The sequence below is a fragment of the Erythrolamprus reginae genome, chromosome 8 (assembly GCF_031021105.1).
Source record: "Erythrolamprus reginae isolate rEryReg1 chromosome 8, rEryReg1.hap1, whole genome shotgun sequence".
Taxonomy (NCBI): domain Eukaryota; kingdom Metazoa; phylum Chordata; class Lepidosauria; order Squamata; family Dipsadidae; genus Erythrolamprus; species Erythrolamprus reginae.
In genome coordinates, this window is record NC_091957.1 from 50671400 (window position 1) to 50693276 (window position 21877).

Here is a 21877-nt window from a genome sequence, read left to right on the forward strand (position 1 = left end):
TATTTGGACCAGGAGTCACTGCTCACAGTCACTCATGCCCTCATCACCTCGAGGCTCGACTACTGTAACACTCTCTACATGGGGCTACCTTTGAAAAGTGTTCGGAAACTTCAGAACGTGCAGAACGCAGCTGCGAGAGCAATCATGGGCTTTCCCAAATATGCCCATGTTTCTCCAACACTCCGCAGTCTGCATTGGTTGCTGATCAGTTTCCGGTCACAATTCAAAGTGTTGGTTATGACCTATAAAGCCCTTCATGGCACCGGGCCAGAATATCTCAGGGACCACCTTCTGCCGCACGAATCCCAGCGACCAGTTAGGTCCCACAGAGGGGATCTTCTCCGAGTCCCGTCAACCAAACAATGTCGCTTGGCGGGACCCAGAGGAAGAGCCTTCTCTGTGGTGGCCCCGACCCTCTGGAACCAACTCCCCCCAGAGATTAGAATTGCCCCCACCCTCCTTGCCTTTCATAAGCTGCTTAAAACCCACCTCTGCCGCCAGGCATGGGGGAACTGAGATACACTTTCCCCCTAGGCCTTTAAAATTTTATGTATGGTATGTTTGTATGTATGATTGGTCTTTATATAATGGGTTTTTAACTGCTTTTTTAGTATTGGATTTTGTTGTACTGTTCTACTGCTGTTGTTAGCCGCCTCGAGTCTGCGGAGAGGGGCGGCATACAAATCCAATAAATAATAATAATTAATAATAATAATAATAATAATAATAATAATAATAATAATATAATAATCAATGGTTCAGAAAAAGGCCTTTGGCATACTGAGTGGCTCATAATGCAGTTATGGAATGGATTATAGAAAATAGGAAAAGCTTACCAAAGAATTTATGAGAAAAAAAAGAGTCATTTAAAAAGTTTTTTATCACGAACAGACGGTGGACTCCCACATTCAAACAGCCACTCAGTTAACCTTGGATGCTACACACTTGTTAAATGTTAGGTCACAGGACTGAATCCAGCAGGGTCGTGATATTGTTGTAGGCAGAAATGTATCAAACGTTGAACATCGTTTGCATTGCTTCTCTAATCTTGGTCTACGTAATTGCCTTCGCAAAGTACCAGAGACCAAAACGAATGGAAGAAAAATGGAAATATCCCAAATGTTAGCTGGTTCCCATGAATAATATCTAAGCAGTGAAGGGCTGCAATTATTTTTTTACTATCGCACTGTGGGCGTGGCTTATTTTGTGGGTGTGGCTTGTCAGCCATGTGACCAGGTGGGAGTGGCTTCATGGTCATGTGACTTTGGGGTGGCTTAAAGGTCATGTGACTGGCTTAAAGGTGGTCAACTTGACGTCACTCACGTCAATGGTTTGGGTTTGAGTTAGGGTACCTGGCCCCTCCTCACCTCAAAGAGATACAATTTCCCTCTCTATTTACTATTACTGAACATCCAAAATACAGTGTTCCCTCGATTTTTGCGGGGGATGCGTTCCGAGACCGCCTGCGAAAGTCGAATTTCCGCGAAGTAGAGATGCGGAAGTAAATACACCATTTTTGGCTATGGACAGTATCACAAGCCTTCCCTTAACACTTTAAACCCCTAAATTACCATTTCCCATTCCCTTAACAACCATTTACTCACCATTGAATAAAACACTTAGTGATCCTGATATTTATAAACATAATTATTTATTAACAATAATTATTATTTTTTTGTTATTTATTTGCAAAAATTATTAGTTTGGCAATGACGTATGACATCATCGGGCGGGAAAAACCACGGTATAAAAAAAGAATCGCAAAGTATTTTTTAATTAATATTTTTTTAAAAACCGTGGTATGGGCTATTCGTGAAGTTTGAACCCGCGAAAATCGAGGGAACACTGTATACTATTTAATTCTATGTATATATGGTATATGTGTACATACATATTACACACAGGCACACAAAAATATACATTAGCTACTGTATACACACACATTATACACATTCATTTACTCATTTACTGTGATAGGAAAATCATACCCAGAGCCCAATTCTGTGTACCTGACCATACCCCTAGGAGTCCATCACTGTATCTAACCATTCCACCTTTAATATTTGTTCTAGATCACTCTTTGGTGCAGATTCCTCAACCTTTCTTCTGAGCTTAGAAATTGGGAGATTAATTTCATTCTTCAAGGTAAGCATTTAAGCAAAGGATTATGAAGATACAGTCTCAGGATCATCTTGACTTTCGTGTACTAATTGGGTGGGGGAGGGAGGGGGCAAAGACAAGCAGCTGAATGTGTTGCAGTCCTCCACAAACTCCAAACTACACAGTAGGGATTGTAACAGAGGAATGAATTGGGCCACAATGAACAGTAGGAGTAAAATCTGTAAAGGAACAGATGGCATGACAGATTCTCAGCGTTGTGAAGACTCAACAACTTGGAGTTCTGAAGGTCTTCCTAAGGCAGAAGTTGCAATGGTATGTGGGAATATCCTTGGGGACAAGTGGGCTGGATGAGAAGAGGTGCTGCCTAGAGAAGGGTCAGATAAGAGAGGTTGTAGCCCACAGCTTCATTATGGGCAGAAAAAGAACCTCAGAAAGGAACCTCTGAAAACTCTTAGGCTGTTAAAGAAACATTAGGAGATGTTCCCTTTCAGACTTCCAACTTGGATGTCCTCCTACCATCCCAGGTATGCCCATGTTACACCAACACTCCGCAGTCTGCATTGGTTGCCAATCAATTTCCAGTCAGAATTCAAAGTGTTGGTTATGACCTATAAAGCCCTTCATGGCATCAGACCAGAATATCTCCGAGACCACCTTCTGCCGCAGCGACCGATTAGGTCCCACAGAGTTGGCCTTTTTCGGGTCCCATTGACTAAACAATGTCGTTTGGCGGGTCCCAGGGAAAGAGCCTTCTCTGTGGTGGCCCCGACTCTCGGGAACCAGCTCCCCCCTGAGATTAGAACATCCCCCACCCTCCTTGCCTTTCGTAAACTCCTTAAAACCCACCTCTGCCGTCAGGCATGGGGGAATTGAGACATCTCCCCCGGGCCTATTCAATTCATGTATGGTATGTTGGTGTGTATGTCTGCTTTAATAACAGTTTTTTTAAAATTTAATTTATTAGATTTGTCTTGAATTGTTTTATTGTTGTTGTGAGCCGCCCCGAGTCTACGGAGAGGGGCGGCATACAAATAAGTAAGTAAGTAAGTAATTGCCACCAGCAACCTGGGTCCTCATTTTACCCACCTTGGAAGGATGGAAGGCTGTGTCAACATTGAGCTGGGATGGATGGATAGGAAAGGGGAGGGGAGGGAGGTAGGGAGGGAAATAAGGAAGGAAGGGAGGAAGGAAGGAAGGAAAGAAGGAAGGAAGGAAGGAAGGAAGGAAGGAAGGAAGGAAGGAAGGAAAGTAGTTGTAACACATAGAGTTATGTAGTACTTCAGGATGCTCTACAACCCTCCCTAAGTAATTTACAAAGTCAGCCTACTTCTCCCAACAATCTGGGTCCTCATTTTACCCACCTAGGAAAGATGGAAGGCTGAGTCAACCTTGAGCTGATGGCTGTCAGTCAGCAGAAGTAGCCTGCAGTACTGCAATCTACCCACTGCAGTTCTATCATTATTAAGCGAAAAGAAGTAGAAATAAATGCAATTAGTTGAATCAATGAAAATTAAAAGGATAATATATTTTTTTTTGGATAAATGTCCAGAACTCAAACCTCCAAATACTATAGACACAACATTTTTTTTCTGGTTTTGTGATCTTGTACTGGAATGAAACTCCCGCAAAGAGCGAGGTACCAAGATTTTGTTCTTTAAATGGGACAATTCACAAAACATGCCTGTCTTTGTCGTCCCGCTGAAATTAAAAGGAAAACCATCGCGTAAACGGTTGAATCTCTTCCTAATGGATAGATTTGCAATTCATAAGGCAACCACTTAGCAATTAACGCCTGAAACAGATTACACTGACTCCATTCAGACACATAGTAGCAGAACTGTAGTAATAACATGCATTAACGGGGTTGTTATGAGAAGATGGAGAATTAGCATTACTGATCTCATTGACAGAAATAATAATAAACAGCATAAGAGGGGAATGCATGGGAGAAGACTCTACATAGTCAAATACCTTTAGGAGTCACAGTGTTGTGTCATAACTTAGAATTGCCCCCACCCTCCTTGCCTTTCGTAAGCTACTTAAAACCCACCTCTGCCGTCAAGCATGGGGGAATTGAGATCCTCTTTCCCCCTAGGCCCTTACAATTCTATGCATGGTATGTATGTATATATGTTTGGTTTTTATATTAATAGGTTTTTAATCATTTTTAGTATTAGATTACTATTGTACACTGTTTTATTGTTGCTGTTAGCCGCCCGGAGAGGGATGGCATACAAATCCAATCAATCAATCAATCAATCAATCAATCAATAAATAAATAAATAAATAAATAAAGAGTTTTCTAGGGCTTGTTCTAAAGACATTATAAAACAACCTGCAATAGTTGTAGTGAACATAGCAAACATACTAGAAACATAGTAAATTGATTTCAGTCAATATGTGTGGGAGGTAACCGAGTCAAAACTAAATAACCAATTAGGGGTTATGTTGTCTATCTAATTATGTCATGATACTATGCATTTGTTAGAAATGAAGGTGGTTTTTTTAAAAAACCAAGGGTAAACAAGGGCTCACTTTAATAATGAGGAGAAAACAGTGTCTCGTTACACTGGCAGATTCATTAAACATGAACATATTTTACCAAACCAGATAATATGCATATGTTTATTTACAAAAATAATTCAATAAACATTGTACAAGAGGACGCTTACATCTTTTAAACACATATGCTCACACAATCTCCTATGCTGCAGTGCAATCTCCACTCCTATTCTCTGTCTTGGGATAGCAATAGTAGTTTAGTTTAGTTATTTGTTTGTTTGTCTGTTTGTCTGTCTGTCTGTCATACAAATATAGTATTGTAGTATGTTTAACATAATATAAGTATAAATTATGCACCATGTGCACCAAGATAAATTCCTTGTGTGTCCAGTCACACTTGGCCAATAAAGTCGTATTTTCTGCAATCTAGTTTGGAGCGATTTATGCTAAGTTTGAATCTATTACGTGCTTGTGTGTTGTTGCGATTGAAGGTGAAGTAATCACTAACAGGAAGGGAGTTTTGGTATATGATTTTATGAACTACTGTTAGATCAGATCGGAGTCGACGTAGTTGTAAATTGTCTAATCGCAGTATTTCAAGTCCGGTGGAGTAAGGAGAGGAGGAGTGAAGGACTCTTCTTGTGAAATATTTCTGGACTCTCTTCATTGTATTTATGTCTGATATGCAATGTGGGCTCCATACAGGTGAACTATATTCTATAATTGGTCTTGCAAAAGTTTTGTAAGCTCTGGTTAGCAGTTCAATATTTTTAGAGAAGAATCTACATAAGATTAGATTAATAACTCTTAATGCTTTTTTGGCAATGTTGTTACAGTGGGCTCTGGCACTTTGGTCATTGGAAATGAGTACTCCAAGGCCTTTGACTTTTGCAGAAAGTCTCTTTTTCTCAACAGAACAGACATTTCCTAAGAGACAAAAGTTTTCATTCCATTTCAAGAAGATGGAAAGTCTTGCCTTCATAAGTTGTGGGTGCTCCATCCCTGGAGTTTTTAAAAATGGATTGGACAGCATAAGGTCTCCTGCGTTGAGCTATGAGTTGGACAACTCTGTTATTTTGTTCTTTATAGTTCAAAAGTTGGGTTTTAACACCACCGAATCATATCGTCTCCAACGCTTCGGGGATGTAGACACTGAATAATGAAAATCTGCCTCTTCAAGACTCTTCAAGTCTTCTTATTATGGACTATCCTCTTCTTCTCTACCCAGATACAAGAACAACGTGTCACAGTGTTGATTAGAAGGCCATTAATTTGAATGCTTCCATATTATTACTATTTCCAAAAATAGATCCAATCAGTAATTACTAATTCCAACAGCATGTGTCTATTCCTGTGCATGAGTAGGCTGAGTAGTTAAAAAAAAAATTAAATGCAAGGGAAGTTGGTGTGTAGAAGAAACAGATCCATCTTTTCAGAATTCTTTTTACTGTTTCATTTTGCTTTGACCACTTGTAATCTCCTTGTCTGGCCTCTTAAGTCTGCCCAACTTCTAATCACTGACAAAGTTTGCTATTTCATCCAGTTCTATATTATAGACTATTATATAGACTCTATTATAGACTGTAGAATAATATACTATTATATTGTTTGCTGCTTGAACAAGTGGGTCTTCTCCGGGTCCCGTCAACTAAACAATGCCGCTTGGGGGGACCCAGGGGAAGAGCCTTCCCTGTGGTGGCCCCAGCCCTCTGGAACCAACTCCCCCCAGAAATTAGAATTGCCCCCACCTTCCTTGCCTTTCGTAAGCTACTTAAAACCCACCTCTGCCGCCAGGCATGGGGGAATTGAGATCCTCTTTCCCCCTAGGCCTTTACAATTTTATGCATGGTATGTCTGTCTGTATGTTTGGTTTGGTTTTTAATCATTTTTAATATTGGATTATTATTGTACACTGTCTTATTATTGCTGTTAGCCGCCCCGAGTCTCCGGAGAGGGGCGGCATACAAATCAATCAATCAATCAATCAATCAATCAAATACATACATACATACATACATACATACATACATACATACATACATACATAAATAAAAGCAATATAGTTATACCCAGTGATGGGCTCTTATGGGTATGGTCAGGTATGCAGAACTGGTATCAGGTACTCAGAACAGGTAGAAATATCCTGGGAGGAAACAGGGCCTCCACTCTACCTGTGGTTTCCCCAATCGCACACATTATTTGCTTTTACATTGATTCCTATGGGAAAAAGCTTCTTCTTACAAACTTTTCTACTTAAGAACCTGGTCACAGAATGAATTAAGTTCGTAAGTAGAGGTACCACTGTACGTTTATATAGAAAACAAAATATATATTTTAAAACAAGTATGCAACTTCTACAAAACAACCAAACTCAAATTTTTCCTTAACCATTTTCAATCAACGATCTGCATTGATCCAGCTGTGCTTAGCAAAAGTATATGTTCTGCTCTCTGAGGCCGCAGAAGTGCTCCAGGTTAAAGAAAGGAAACAGGGTATAAGATTTGTTACTGAATCAGTAAATGTCTTATGTGCAGGGAAAAAAAAATATGTTTCTTACTTGTAGTAGTATCTCCTGTTATGTCTGGGGGGGGGGGGGGGGGATGAGTTAATTTGGAAGTCTATTAACTTCCTATCTCCAAAAACATCCTGGATAGCCAGGTGAGGACATTCAAGATAGCAATGTGCCGTGAATGTTTAAAGGTAAAGGTAAATGTTCCCTTGCACATACCTGCTAGTTGTTTGTTTATTTATTTATTTATCTATCTATCTATCTATCTATCTATCTATCTATCTATCTATCTATCTATCTATCTATCTATTTAATCAGATTTGTATGCCGCCCCTCTCCGTAAACTCGGGGGGGGGGGGGGGCTAACAGCAATAATAATACAATGTAAACAAATCTAATATTTAAGTTAATTTAAAAAAGAACCCCAATTTAAGAAACCAATCATACATACTGACATACCATGCATAAATTTTATAAGCCTAGGGGGAAGGGAAAGTCTCAATTCCCCCATGCCTGATGACAGAGGTGGGTTTTAAGGAGCTTACGAAAGGCAAGGAGGGTGGGGGCAACTCTGATATCTGGGGGGAGTTGCTTCCAAAGGGTCGGGGCTGCCACAGAGAAGGCTCTTCCCCTGGGTCCCGCCAAACGACATTGTTTAGTTGACGGGACCCGGAGAAGGCCAACTCTGTGAGACCTAACTGGTCGCTGGGATTCGTGCAGCAGAAGGCTCTATGGTTGGTTCCTGACTCTAAGGGGCAGTGCTCACCTCCATTACACAGCCAAAGAGCCTGCGCTGTCTGAAGACATCTCCATAGTCAGGTGGCCAGCATGACGAAACACCAAAGGCACACGGAGCGCTGTTACCTTCTCACGAAAGATGGTACCTATTTTTCTACTTGCATTTTTTACATCCTTTCGAACTGCTAGGTTGGTAGAAGCTGGGACAAAGTAACGGGAGGTCACCCCGTTACACAGCGCTAGGGATTCGAACCACTGAACTGCCGACCTTTCGGTCAACAAGCGCAGCATCTTAACCACTGAGCTACCGCGTCCCTATTAACGAACGCTTAGCAATCATTAATCCCTCGCGTTCCGTTTTGTGCTAATTTAATGCACTTAAACTGCATGCAGTTTGTCCTCTAATGGATACTTTATATATCACATGGCAAAATTTAGAGATAGGCACAGCGGAAGGGATAATACTTGTGTTTTGGTCCACGTAATGGGCTCATCTAATTGCAAATTACATCAGTTTGCTTACCAAAAAGAGACCGAACGAAGTTCTCCAACTTCCATTAAGGAAGAAGGTTTTATTGTCAAGGGTCAATGATGACAGGACTAACTGTATTTGAATAATATTCCTGGATCCTGTGAACTTTGTGAATCTTGGTGAATTCAGGATGTGTGTGTGTGAGAGAGAGTGCATGCACACACTTGCTAAGCTTATATCCTTCCTTTTTCTGGACGGCTAATTCGTTTTATTTTTCCAGCGCATGTTTTAAAACGCAACAAAATCATGTCCTTATTCCCAGGAATAAATCTGTGGCAAGAAAATTTCATTTAACAATCAGCATTTGCTAATGCTATTTTCCAAATGCAGAAATTGTGCAGGCAGCCTGTCTGACTTGTAATGACAATTTTCAAGACAGATGAAGTCAATTACAATGCCCGTCTAAAATGTATTTGGGGTAAAGGTCTATAGATCCTCTATGGAAGTTTAAAAGCATCGATTACAACTTAGCATGGCTTCCTCGTTGACTTCTCTGGCATTTATTTATTTTTTCTCCTTACCCAACTCATTGCAAGCCACTGGCCTACACTCAAGGATAGGAAATCACAGTTTGTGATTTCCACTACTTACCAGAGATTGCAAAACTTTCACCAGACCCATCCTTGAATACAGCTCATCTGTTTGGAACCCATATCGCATCTCAGACATTAACACCCTTGAAAATGTACAAAGATACTTCACCAAAAGAGCCCTTCATTCCTCCACTTGAAATAGAATCCCCTACGAGACTAGACTTTCAATCCTGGGCCTAGAAAGTCTAGAACTAAGACGCCTTAAGCATGATCTAAGTATTGCCCACAAGATCATATGCTGCAACGTCCTGCCTGTCAGCGACTACTTCAGCTTCAACCACAACAACACAAGAGCGCACAACAGATTTAAACTTAATATTAACTGCGCCAAACTTGACTGTAAAAAATATGACTTCAGTAACCGAGTTGTCGAAGCGTGGAACTTATTACCGGACTCCATAGTGTCATCCCCAAACCCCCAACACTTTACCCTTAGATTATCTACGGTTGACCTATCCAGATTCCTAAGAGGTCACTAAGGGGCGAGTACAAGTGCAATAGAGTGCCTTCCGTCCCCTGTCCTATTGCTCTCCTACATCTCCTATACCTTTCTTCTATTCCTATATCTCTTCTTCTATTCTTTCATTGATATGTTCTATTACTATATCTTCTTTTCTATTCTTTCTTAGATATATTTTACTATGATTATCTCCTCTATAACCTTCATCATGTATTTTACTATGTGTATATAGATATATACCCACTAAAACCCTCATTGTGTATTGGACAAAATAAATAAAATAAAATAATAAAATAAATTAAATAAATTAAAATAAAATAATTAAATTAAATAATTAAATTAAATTAAATTATAATATAAAATAAAATAAAAATAAATAAAATAAATAAAATAAATAAAATAAATAAAATAAATAAAATAAATAAAATAAATAAAATAAATAAAATAAATAAAATAAATAAAATAAATAAAATAAATAAAATAAAATAAAATAAAATAAAATAAAATAAAATAAAATAAATAAAATAAAATAAAATAAAATAAAATAAAATAAAATAAAATAAAATAAAATAAAATAAAATAAAATAAAATAAAATAAATAAAATAAAATAAAATAAAATAAAATAAAATAAAATAAAATAAAATAAAATAAAATAAAATAAAATAAAATAAAATAAAATAAAATAAATAAAATAAAATAAAATAAAATAAAATAAAATAAAATAAAATAAAATAAAATAAAATAAAATAAAATAAAATAAAATAAAATAAAATAAAATAAAATAAAATAAAATAAAATAAAATAAAATAAAATAAAATTTGCTTTGCCCACTCCGGGCTTCCCCTTTAGATATTCCTCTTTCCAGAAATAATGAGTAACTTCTATTTTATTATTTATATGTCAAGCATGTGCTAGATAAATTACAGAAGGGCAGAAAAGAGCAACTAAAACGCTAAAGGGACTGGAAATAAAAACATACGAAGATCTGCATCACGCATGGAGCAGCAGGTGCGCCAGTGTTTCGGCGAAGTTTTTTCACTTCCACGCATGCCGAAACACGGGCACAACTGCAGGTCCGTGTGTGATTTTGTTAACTCCACAGGTGCAGAAGCAAAATCGCACTGGCCCCGCAAGCACTCACAAGCCGCCGCCGCAAGCCCAATTTAGCGTTCCAGCTAAAGCCTATCCCTGTGTATGTTGTTGCTGAGTAGGAATGATTGATTTTTAATATACAGTAATACCTCGTCTTACGAACTTAATTGGTTCCCGGAGGAGGTTCGTAAGGCAAAAAGTTCGTAAGATGAAACAATGTTTCTCATAGGAAACAATGTAAAATAAATTAATGCGTGCAAGAAAAACTCCCCGCAAAAACGGCGCTCCACTGGGGGCCGCCGCCTGGCTGTCACCTTTTGAAACAGCCGTGCGCTTCTCGGCGGCCTCCCAAATGCTGAACCCGGAAGTTCGGCAAAAGATCGGGTTCAGGAGGACGCCGAGAAGCCCCCTGCCTGTTTCAAAAGGTGACAGCCGGGCGGCGGGTCTTCTCGGTGGCCACCCGAACCTGAACTTTTGCCGAACCCCGAGTTCGGCATTCAGGTGGTGGGTTCATAAGGCGGAAAAAGTTTGTAAGAAGAGACAAAAAATTTCCGAACCCCGGGTTCATATCTCGGAAAGTTCGTATGATGAGGGGTTCATATCACAAGGTACTACTGTAATAGGGATTTTAGATTAGATAAGTGGGTTTTATATTAATTGGATTTAGGATTTGTATTGTATTGTTCTTTGAATAAGAATAGGAATAAGAATAAGAATTGTTTATTTATAATGCCCTAAGGGCATAATAGCAAGCAATATACAACTAACAAAAACAGACAGTTGGCAATACATACATTTAACTAGAACACATATAATAAAACCACAAACCTTTTATTTTACTGAAAGACTAGTAGATGCTTGGAAAAAACTTCCAGCAGACGTGGTTGGTCAATCCACAGTCACTGAATTTAAACATGCCTGGGATAAACATAGATCCATCCTAAGATAAAATACAGGAAATAGTATAAGGGCAGACTAGATGGATCATGAGGTCTTTTTCTGCTGTCAATCTTCTATGTTTCTATATGTTTTAAGCCGCCCCGAGTCCCCGGAGACGGGTAGAATATAAATCCAATAAGTAAATAAATATGTTTTAGCCTCCTCCTCCAAAGCAGCAGCACTTTCACTTTGACCAGGGTACATAAACAAAAATTTCTTTGAAAGTGGGACCAGGGAATGGACTTTGCACACCCTCAATTAATGTCAATCAAACTTGCGGGCAAGCTTTTACTGATAAACATCCAAAACAGTTGCAGATGCTTAAGGGAAGCCTCTGGGAGATACTGAACTGTGTATCAACAGAAATAATTTTCAGTACAGGTTCTAGGATCTAACTGATGCTGCCAATCTTTGGGGGGGGGGAAGAGAGCTCAATGATGCACTTGGGGAAAAGGAATCCTCAATCTGAGTATTGCATTGGCAGTTCTGTGTTTGCAAAAACGTCAGAAGAGAAGGATTTAGGGGTAGTGATTTCTGACAGTCTCAAAATGGGTGAGCAGTAGGAAAAGCAAGTAGGATGCTTGGCTGCATAGCTAGAGGTATAACAAGCAGGAAGAGGGAGATTGTGATCCCCTTATATAGAGCGCTGGTGAGACCACATTTGGAATACTGTGTTCAGTTCTGGAGACCTCACCTACAAAAAGATATTGACAAAATTGAACGGGTCCAAAGACGGGCTACAAGAATGGTGGAAGGTCTTAAGCATAAAACGTATCAGGAAAGACTTCATGAACTCAATCTGTATAGTCTGGAGGACAGAAGGAAAAGGGGGGACACAATCGAAACATTTAAATATATTAAAGGGTTAAATAAGGTTCAGGAGGGAAGTGTTTTTAATAGGAAAGTGAACACAAGAACAAGGGGACACAATCTGAAGTTAGTTGGGGGAAAGATCAAAAGCAACGTGAGAAAATATTATTTCACTGAAAGAGTAGTAGATCCTTGGAACAAACTTCCAGCAGACGTGGTTGGTAAATCCACAGTAACTGAATTTAAACATGCCTGGGATAAACATATATCCATCCTAAGATAAAACACAGGAAATAGTATAAGGGCAGACTAGATGGACCATGAGGTCTTTTTCTGCCGTCAGTCTTCTATGTTTCTATGTTTCTATAAAGCCAAATCAGGTTTGGGTCTTCATAGAGATCACGAGAAAATCCCAGAAGCTTAGAACAGAATGGGGAATAAATAAATAAAGACACAAATACATCCCAGAAAAAAAAAAAGAATTGGCAAACCATTTCTGTACTTTGGCCAAGAAAACTATTCCGGGACGTATCAAGGGAACCCCTAGAATTGAGATCAACTCCAGAAAAAAAGCCATTTATTTTTTATGTTGTACACACAAACATACTAAAAAAAAAAAAACCTCCACATAGATTTTGCCGAAGGCATTTTCATCTCTAAAAAAAATATCCCACCATCCTGCTGTAAAATGCATTAGGCGGTTATAGATATAAAATCAATATGTCTCAACACACTGGCTGGTGTGTAGGTGTGCATCTAGTTAACATGTCTGGCTCCTTGGTTGGTTCATTATTTCTTCTATGTATAGCATCTCAAAATAAGTAATGGAATAAACTCATGCCTTCCTGTTATAAAATATAATAGGCACTCCATCCTCATATCAATGAGGCTTCAAAGAAGGCAAACTGGAGTACATGTCAAACAAACCATTGCCGGAATAAAAGAAGAATTCTAGCATTTAAAATAAGAATTGTGGACATGCCTTCTTGCCTGCAGAAGAAGGAAAGGGATAAATGGAAACCGACATTTACTGAATATTATTTCCTCGTTCTGTTTCTTCTAATGGAGACATCAAGTCCCAGAGGTGCTTTTTCAAGAGGCAAGCTGGATTTTCCTTTGTTTTTCCTTGAAGAAGTTTCACTTCTTCTCCAAGAACTGGAGAAGCTTCTTGGATGAAAAGGGAAACGTTTCACACCGGTTCCGACCAGTTCAAACTGGTTCTGACCCATTCAAACCGGTTTCGACTGGTTCAAACTGGTTCCGACTGATTCAAACCTGTTTTGACTTGTTCAAACTGGTTCCAATCAGTTCTGACTGGTCCAAACCGGTTCTGACCGGTTTGAACTGGTTCCGACCAATTCCAACCAGTTGTGTCCTGTTCCAACCGGTTGCATCCAGTTCCGACTGGTTCCGAACAGTTCCGATTGGTTCTGACCAGTTCTGACAGGTTCTGACTGGTTCTGACTGGTTCAAACTGGTTCCAACCAGTTCCGACCAGTTCAAACCAGTTCACACCAGTTCTAACCAGTTCAAACCAGTTACGACTGGTCCAAACCAGTTCTGATCGGTTCTGACCGGTTTGAACTGGTTCCGACCAATTCCAACCAGTTGCGTCCTGTTCCGACCGGTTGCGTCCAGTTCCGACCGGTTCCGAACAGTTCCGATTGGTTCTGACCGGTTCTGACAGGTTCTGACTGGTTCAAACCAGTTCAGACCAGTTCAAATCGGTTCCAACCAATTAGATAAATTGTTATTAGCGAAATGGCTGGTTATATTCTAACATGTAAAAGTAAAAAAAAAAAGTTGATGCTGTAACGTTGTTATCTTGTACAGTGACAAAAATGAAAAAAAGGAACTTAATGTCTTTTCTTTTTTTCATCTGTACCTCAAATTTTCTATCCCCTCTCTTTTTCCTCCCCTTAATTTCCTATTTTTATTTTTCTGTATATTTTATGCATTGATTAAAACAACAAAAGTCACAAGGTAGGGAGAGGGGGAAACTTAAAAAAAACAAAACGAAACAGAAACAAACTTAAAGATCCATAATTGCTTTACCAAAGCAGCGTGAGGCGGCAAACATCTTCATCTATTCCTTCAACCACAGCCCATTCTATCTATTTCAGCTTGTCAGGCCGAGAGGCTCTCTTTTCAGTTTTTATCAGCCTGAAGTCACTCTCCCAGTCGGAAGAGAGAGAGAGAAAAAAAAATGTCTTTCCTAAATGCAATTAACCTTACCGAATGTATTATTTCAAAAAACGACTGCCGTCTGACAACTCTGAATTAAACCGCGAAAGCTGATACATCATAGAATTAATTAGGCAAGTTAATCAGGAGGGAGGGGGAAGAAATCCTCCCCGTCCTTTCCAGGGGGCGGAGAGATACCTGGGACTCACTTCTTCTCTTTTCACGCTGTGTGTGCACCTTTCTTTGAAAGCTTCCAAGCTCTTTGAAAGGGGAACTTAGTTAGGTGTGTTCTTGGAGTCTGACAGCTTTCATAATGTCCTGTCTGGGGCACTCCGGAAGCCAAGACCAACCCAAAAAGAGAAGCCAGACACACCGGTAAAAGGCAAAGGCAGTTTATAAAATTCAAGAAAAACACAGGTAACAGAAAATGTCCTTACAAACAGGAGAACGCTGTATCTTCAAAGATATCCATGAAGGCAAAAGTCCATGCAGCAATATAGGATTCTTGCTGCCAAGACGAGGCTGTAGATAGCAGACCTACACCTCCCACGGGTCTTCCAAACTGCTGGGCCACAAGCCAGGAACAGAGACGCCGAGAACAAAGCAGGACACCGTAACTCCAACTGATAACTCTCCACATGGCTTCAAGGGCTTGCCTGCCTTTTAAACCCTGCTAAGGAGGACCACACCTAAGCCCAGCTGTTCCTAATTCAGTGCTGATAATACTTCTTTAATTGCTCCTTTCTCTGATCTGAACGTCTCTGTCGCATGTCAATGACGGCTTGTGCTTCATCACCTAATGACTCCAAGCTACTGGCTGGGGAGAGCCCCCCCCCTCGGGACTCTCATGCTGTTCTCCTTCATCCCATTCCTGGCTTTCCTCTCCCCTGTCCGACTGTTCAGCCCCCTCCTCTTCGCTGTCATCCTCCTCCAGCCATGGAGCCAGCAGAGACACAGCCGGTTCCTGAGCAGCCTCAGGCTGAACCACAACACATAAAGTGCAGGAAAGAAGGTCCACCTAGATAAGTGATTCTCAACCTTTCTAATGCCACAACCAGGGGTGGGCAGCAGGCAGGACGGGGTGGAACACAGTTCCACCGGCGGAAATGAAGATGCGTGGGCAGCTCCAGCTGATCGGCAGCTGTCACTTCCGGGATTACCGGACTCAGCTTGGCTCTCCTTTTTTCCGCTGCTGGGCTGTGATGCTGCAGGGGAATCCCAGTAGGGGAATCCCAGAAGCGCAAAAACGGGCACTTCGCCGGTAACGGAAGTCTGGAGGTGGGGTTTCCCATGGAGGGAAGCCTCAGGAGAATCCCAGCAGCACTAAAACGGGTGCTTCACTTGCAATGGAAGTCCGAGGTGGGACATCCCAGCGGCGGCAGTGGGTTTGTAAGGTGAAAATAGTTTGTAAGAAGAGGGGGGAAAAATCTTAAACCTCGGGTTTGTATCTCAAAAAGTTTGTATAACGAGGGGTTTGTAAGACGAGGTATCACTGTACACTCACAGTGAAAATTGTTTTATTATACAAGACTGTGTGCAGATATATGAACATATAGTATATAGGCAAGAACATTAAAATACTTTAAGCATGTTTTTCTAATACAAGCTTGAAGGACGTTGCGCCCTAAACGCTGGTCCAATGTTGGATTGCCTTTTTTCAAGGGGGAAGAAAAAAAAATACAGTTTATAAGTTTTATGCAGAGAGGAAGAAACGAAGAACAATTTAGGGCAGCCGATCTCCTGCCGGCCCAGCAAAATAGTGGGTGACCTTGAATAATAATAATAATAATAAAATTGTCCATGGAAGGTGCTGTTAGTTATGATTACAGTATAAGTGTGAATGGCACCTGTAACGTATAATTCATGCAGAAGGACGAGGCAGGGCTTTTTGAGAGACACAACTGAACTGGTGTGAACATTCAAAGTAGGGAGTCGTTTTTCCTGCAGCCCAGCACAGTGGTGTGTAGAAAGGGGCTGTAAATAATAATTCCAAGCGCTATTATCTAGGAAGAGTCTAATTATGGGCTTTGCACCAGGGGAGACAGTGAGTCCTTGATAAAAAAAGACTGTTGACACTGCCTGGATTACAAAGTCAACCAGGTTCCAATGTGACCTTTCCCTACTAGGGATGAGTAAAGTCTACTAAACTTGATGTTTGTCCATTGAGTTCGAAGAGGACCTTGACATTTAATGGGTTGTAAGCTGCCCAAGCTGTATCATATGACTGGGTAGGAGTGGCTTGCCGGCCATGTTACCAGGTGGGAGTGGCTTGATAATCATGTGACTGGGGGTGGTTTAAAGGTCATGTGACTGGGTAGGACTGCCTTGCCGACCAAGATGAGGTTTCAAACAGTTACTTGAATATTCATTCATTCATTCATTCATTCATTCATTCATTCATTTATTTATTTATTCGATTTTTATGCCGCCCTTCTCCTTAGACTCAGGGCGGCTTACAACATGTTAGCAATAGCACTTTTTAAACAGAGCTAGGCTATTGCCCCCACAATCCAGGTCCTCATTTTAACCCACCTCGGAAGGATGGAAGGCTGAGTCAACCTTGAGCCGGTGATGAGATTTGAACCGCTGACCTTCAGATCTACAAGTCAGCTTCAGTGGCCTGCAGTACAGCACTCTACCTGCTGCGCCACCCCGGCTCATAAATAGCCATAAAAAGGACAAATGAGAGACAGCATTATATGTTGAGGAACACAGCAACATTTTAAGGTTTTGTACTGAATCCACAAGGTTCAGTAGGATAACAGGTTAGGCAAGTAGCTCGATTTTCTTGAACTGCTATAAAAGTTCCAGTTCTAGATCATGATTAAAACGATTAAAGCATTTATGGGTAAAAACATACTATTTAATTATTTCCTGTTTTTAAAGTAATTAATGATCATACTAAGGTACTACAGAAAGAAGGACAATTGAAAAACTGTTAAGTATTCAATAAATAATGCAGAAACGTACTACCCCCACTGTGCCTGACACACACACACACACGTGGGGGGCAGCAGCCCATTACTGGATGGAGGCATCACGTTGAATGCATCTACTGGTCAATTTTGATGATACCTTTCTTTGTTGTGGGTGCACTTCCTTACAGGCACTGCTCACAAAGAAAGTGAAATTTTAATTTTTCAACACAACAGCAGTTCATGTCACACGATTGGAGCAATCAAGCCTGAATGCTCATAATTCCTTCTGACCATCAGGAAGTTCTTCCTTATTTCCAGGTTGAATCTCTCCTTGGTCAGCTTCCAGCCGTTGTTCTTTGTCTGGCCCTTCGGTGCCCTGGAGAATAAAGTGATCCCCTCCTCTCTGTGGCAACCCCTCGTATACCTGTAGACTGCTATCATGTCTGCTCTGGCCCTCCTTTTCTCTAGGCTATCCATGCCCAGTTCCCGCAGTTTCTCTTCATAAGTCTTGGTTTCTAGACCCCTGATCATTTTGGTTGCTCTTTTCTGCACCTTCTCCAGAGTTTCAATGGCTTTTTTGAAGTGTGGTGACCAGAACTGAACAGGTGTGGTCTGACCACGGCGTAGTAGAGTGATATTAAAACTTCCCTGGTCTTGGAGCGTATTCCCCTGTTGATGCAGCTTAGGATTGTATTGGCTTTTTTGGCTGCTGCTGCACATTGTTGGCTCATGTTTAGTTGATTATCCACCAAGACTCCGAGATCTCTTTCGCCTTCGCTACTGCTAAGAGGGGTGTCTCCCAGGCTGTATGTGTGTGCAGGTTTTTTTTTACCTAGGTGAAGGACTTTGCTCTTGTCGATGTTGAACATCATTTTGTTGGTGTGGGCCCATCAGTTTTATACTGAATCCACAAGGTTCAGTATGATAACAGGTTAGGCAAGTAGCTCGATTTTCTTGAATTGCTATAAAAGTTCCAGTTCTAGATAATGATTAAAACGATTAAAGCATTTATGGGTAAAAACATACTATTTAATTATTTCCTGTTTTTAAAGTAATGATCATACTAAGGTACTACAGAAAGAAGGACAATTAAAAAACTATTAAGTATTCAATAAATAATGCAGAAACGTACTACCTCCACTGGGTCTGACACACACCTGGGGGGGCAGCAGCCCATTACTGGATGGAGGCATCAAATCAAATGCATCTACTGGTCAGTTTTGATGATACATTTCTCTGTTGTGGGTGCACCTGCTTACAGGCACTGCTCACAAAGGAAGTGAAATTTTAATTTTTCAACACAACAGCAGTTCATGTCACACAATAGGAGCTATCTATCTATCTATCTATCTATCTATCTATCTATCTATCTATCTATCTATCTATCTATCTATCTATCTATTGGATTTGTATGCCGCCCCTCTCCGCAGACTCGGGGTGGCTAACAACAGCAATAAAACATTATATAACAAAATCCAATACTAAAAACAGTTAAAAACCCATTTTATAAAAACCAAACATACATACATACAGACATACCATGCATAAAATTGTAAAGGCCTAGGGGGAAGTGTATCTCAGTTCCCCCATGCCTGACAGCAGAGGTGGGTTTTAAGCAGCTTTCGAAAGGCAAGGAGGGTGGGGGCAATTCTAATCTCTGGGGGGGAGTTGGTTCCAGAGGGCCGGGGCCGCCACAGAGAAGGCTTTTCCTCTGGGTCCCACCAAGTGACATTGTTTGGTTGACGAATGCCTGAATGCTCATGATCCCTTCATTTTTCATTCACGTACAATAATCTCGACATGCAACAGAGATAAAACGTGTCTATTCCTTGCTCAGAAGTTTTAACTGGAGACCCTCGATAAAGTCTTGGCAAAGAGAGTTGTAATTTTTGGAAGGGAGCTATGTAGATATGTCAGACCGAACCCTGCTGGGCCTCCCCTATTTCTTCCTTTTTAACTAGCTGGAGGCCTACAGGCAAAATGAACTTGCAAAGAAATATCAAGGTAGGACCATCGGAATGGAATGTTTGATTCGGTTCCCAGTGACTCTAAAAGTCTGAAGGCAGATTAATATGATGGATTGTAATTGCTGGAAAGGAATTCAGCCGGTCTATTTGGATGTTTTTTTGTTTTATTTTAAAAAAAGAACCCCAACCCAACCTGCCATTAGCTAAAAATAAAAGCGAACGAGGGCTATCCATTGCATTAAGTCTGTGGCTGGGGGTCATCAAGGAAAATGAATACATAAAGGAGCTTGGCAACTCCTTCCCTGCTTAAGTCTGTGGCGTTCATGCTCAGATTGCTGTGATTCACAGCCAGTCTTATTACTTGCAACCCTGCAGATAATAGCTTGCGTGCATCCGAAGCTTTTAATATACTGTACGTGAGCAGTGGCGATTCCATCAAATCCACTAGGCAGCTGCAGACGATTGTGTACCGCCGCAGAATTTCTGCAGGATTGTCACGTTACAGAGTTCAGCAAGGAGGGCAGACCGAGCCAAAGATGGGTAACTGAAAAGAAACTTTTATCTGGCAAGCTGCAAAAGCCCGCACAGAGTGATAAGCAGCAAAACAAGAAAAGTCAGTTTTAATGTTTTTTTTTTTTTAAATTTCATTTCATTTCATTTCATTTCATTTTATTTTATTTATTAGATTTGTATGCCGCCCCTCTCCTTTTCTGCTGTCAATCTTCTATGTTTCTATGAAGGATATTAAAAAATCTCCATTCCCACCCTATTCTGGGGGAGAGATACTGTGAACAAAGTAAGGGTCTACATTTAGGCAAGAAAACCAAAATGCACAGGTACAGTATATGTGGTAACTTGCTCAGCAGTAGTAACCGGGAGAGGGATCTTGGAGTCCTAGTGGACAACCATTTAAATAGGAGCCAGCCGCGTGCAGCAGCTGCCAAAAAAGCCAACACAGTTCTAGGCTGCATTAACAGAGGGATATAATCAAGATTACGTGTTGCCCCCGGAGGCGGAGTAAAGACGCTGAGACATGGACTGTGGATTAATTAAGAGTCATTTATTAATTAACATATTTAAATAACTTTAAATAACTTTAAATAAATTTGAATAAATTTGACTAAATAAATTTGAATATTTAATTCAAACAAACTAAGGACCTGCAGAGCAAACCTAACGGGGCGGAAATTCCTACCATAACATTCTTTGGCAACATTGGGCAATAACTCCTTGCTGATCCAGGTGAAGGTACCACCTTCACCTGGATCCTAGCCACGCCTCTGCGTGTGGGAGGAGATCACCCTCCAATCCCCGTGGGACATTGGATCCGGTGATTCCCATGGACATCCTCTCTCCAATCCCCGACGTTGTTCAAACCTCTGGTTCCTGGAGAGAGGCGGTCCATCACCCTTTAATGATGCCCTGAAAGGAGCATGCGCAGTTGCATCTAATTGCCCATTTCCGCCCCAAACCTGCCAACCCCAATGACCAAAGGGAGGCCTATTTATTATCTAAATGCACCACGCCCCCTAACCAATCCAATCCGCACCCGTCAGTGTGGAATAGGCGAAAAAACGGCCGCCTCTAAAGGGGAGGCCGCAAAAAATTCCTATTCGGCCCCGAGGCGACCTCTGGAGGACACACTGGTGATAGCGGAGGGTGGGCGGGTGTTTGCAAAAAGGAAAAAAGTGCGGGCCTTTTGCAGATCGCCCTTTAAATAGGGCGATCTGTGGGCCCGCCTTACAGCCGGCAGCGCGCTCTCATTGGCGCGCTGCCAAAACCCGAACTTCCGGTTTACGAAGAACCCGGAAGTTCGCAGCTCGAAAGAGCTGATTCATCGTTGCCCCTGCCCCTGAGGCAACTCCGGCCGACGGTTAAACCGTTGGCCGGGTATAAGTGTTAATACCACTTTATAAGGCCTTGGTAAGGCCATACTTGGAATACTATATTCAGTTTTGGTCGCCACGATGCAAAAATGATGTTGATTCTCTAGAAAGAGTGCAGAGAAGAGCAACAAAGATGATTAGGGGACTGGAGGCTAAAACATATGAAGAATGGTTGCAGGAACTGGGTAGGTCTAGTTTAATGGGAAAAAAAATGACTGAGCACTACTTAGCATTACTCCAAATCTTCTCATCCTTGCCTTTACCCATCTCCTCCCACTAATGACTATATGACTGTAACTTGGTTGCTTGTATCCTTACAATTTATATTGACTGGTTCCTAATATGATTGGATTGCTTATTTGTACCCAGACTATCATTAAGTGTTGAACCTCATGATTCTTGACAAACGTATCTTTTCTTTTATGTACATTGAGAGCATATGCATCAAGATAAATTCCTTGTGTGTCGAATCACATTTGGCCAATAAAATTCTGTTCTGTACTGTTCTGTTCTATGAAATTCTATTCTATGAAATTCTATTCTATGAAATTTTATTCTAGGAATTTCTATTCTGTTCTCTTCCATTCTATTCTTGTATTTGTATGCCACCCCGAGTCTACGGAGA